Here is a 1508-nt window from a genome sequence, read left to right on the forward strand (position 1 = left end):
TAATATATATATAAATATACACACACACACATATACACATACAAAGTAAGAAACCCCAAGAATAAAGACAGCCATGAAAATATAATTTATTGTATGAAAGCTCTAAATTCTAATTCACTACTCTAAGACCAATCCAATTCACAAGTAAATTAATGACCTAAACTGACCCTCAGACAATTAATCAAGAGGTATTGAATGCGTTTCATTCTAACCCTAGTAAAGATCTATTTAAATCATAGTTTCTGTCACGAAATATGTGTATATATTCTACTTGTGGCTGTAGTTAAGCCAAGCTAAATTTGTAAACAATTATTCTATATTTATCATTGAGCTTCAAGATATGCCAGTTGGCTTGGTTCTGATTCAAATGCATCATAACGGTAGCATATGCAATCTTGCAGAACTGAGCCTTCCTTTTGACAGTGTCACTATTGAGGGCCATAAGGAGCATAACAACTGAAGTCACTAACATAAACTCAAGAGCACGTATGATTATTTAATTGTTTTACTTTGATCCAAATAATTTTCTAACTTCATGAAGAGTAAGACCATCAACAGCAAGTGTACAGAAGGTAGATGTCATTAAATAATTTATAATCAAGTCCATAGTGAAGAATATATATGATGCTATTGTTTTCATAATATTCAGTTAAGGCAGTCATAGTGCCAACCATTTCACTATACTTAGGCAAACAGATATTTGCTAAAGTATTTTGAATCATTTATTACTCAGTCCATTGGGTAAAACTTCATTCATACTGAAATTAACTGAATTTTGCTTTCTACACTTGATCTTAGCCAAAAGGCCAAGAAGTGATTGAATTTTGCTTCTTTTTCTATCTCACATAAATGTAGACTCATACTCTAAATGGTTTCCCTGTCTATTGTGAATAGTTTCTATGAAAGAAGGTCCTAATATTTTATATAAACTGTGTGTATGTATGTATGTATGTGTGTGTGTATATATATATATAGTAACAACAACACAGCATGCTATTTCAAACACCAAAAAGTATCATTCTTTAGAATGATGAAGTGCTCTACATCATTCTAAAATGTTGATGAAATTAAATCAAAATTGTACTTTAGGAGTTTACCATCAGCCTGTAAGTAAGGTCATATCATCATTCTTACTCAAACATGAAATAATATGATTAAAATAAGATTTAAGTAATTAAGATAAACACGTTAGATGTGGCAGAAAGAGAAAACTTCAATTCTCCAGCATTTGTGCCTCCAAATTGTATCCTTTATCACTATTGAAATCAGAAAGGAATATAAAAACACCAATTTTAAAATGTCAATTTCTTTTTATTCATGAAGTTAGGTCTGCCATGTGTTGAACAGACTTTTCTCATACATTATACCTCAAAAACTTTATTTTTCATCTATTATGCTTTGAAGGTTTTTTCATTGACCTATCTAAAATAGTTGAGATGAAAACAGACTTATACTTTTTAAAAGCTAATTTAATTAGCCAGTCTGTATTATTTTTGCCAATATTTATT

The 1508-nt window shown here is 30.0% G+C and overlaps 1 pseudogene; it reads right to left on the reverse strand.

Annotated features, from left to right (window-relative positions):
* Positions 1-673: 673 nt before the first annotated feature.
* LOC112624042 lies at positions 674-818 on the reverse strand (annotated as a pseudogene).
* Between the last annotated feature and the right edge of the window lie 690 nt (positions 819-1508).

The sequence above is a fragment of the Theropithecus gelada genome, chromosome 4 (genome assembly GCF_003255815.1).
Source record: "Theropithecus gelada isolate Dixy chromosome 4, Tgel_1.0, whole genome shotgun sequence".
Lineage (NCBI taxonomy): Eukaryota > Metazoa > Chordata > Mammalia > Primates > Cercopithecidae > Theropithecus > Theropithecus gelada.